At 26.3% G+C, this 487-nt stretch overlaps 1 protein-coding gene across 1 annotated transcript in view; it reads right to left on the reverse strand.

The window, feature by feature from the left end:
* LOC119593503 (mucin-2-like) overlaps nt 1–487 on the reverse strand; it is a gene marked incomplete in the record, with an annotated part of 7,731 nt that overhangs the window by 5,152 nt on the left and 2,092 nt on the right.

Here is a 487-nt window from a genome sequence, read left to right on the forward strand (position 1 = left end):
TGATTTGTGGGTGGTGTGTGTGTTATTTTATATATTATTTTTTTTTATTATTATTTATAAAATTTTTAATTTTTATTATATATTTATTTTTTTTTTTATGCATCACAAAAATACTACAAAGTATTTAGGAAATAGAAGTTGGAAATAAAGAAACAGTTCTTTGAGTCTCTTCGAATTACTTTGAAAGCTTCTCCTCCAAACTTTCCTAAAGAATCCAATTTCGATCCAAAAACTTTTAAGGTTATTACTTCCCTTGAGTAGGATCATTTTTTGCCACCAAAATTTTTTGGTTTTTGGCTTTCGTTATTAGTTTTTTGCAAGAGTCTTTTCGTCATTAATAGCAACATTATTATCTAATTCATCATCCTTATCATTATTACGCTTGTTGCAATCACTATTTCTGCTGTCATTAGTAATATCATCATATGTCTAATTCTTTTTTGTCGTTATTAATATCAAAATCTTTATATTTGCCTCTGTCACACCT

This window comes from Penaeus monodon, chromosome 32 (genome assembly GCF_015228065.2).
Source record: "Penaeus monodon isolate SGIC_2016 chromosome 32, NSTDA_Pmon_1, whole genome shotgun sequence".
In the NCBI taxonomy this organism is placed as follows: Eukaryota; Metazoa; Arthropoda; class Malacostraca; order Decapoda; family Penaeidae; genus Penaeus; species Penaeus monodon.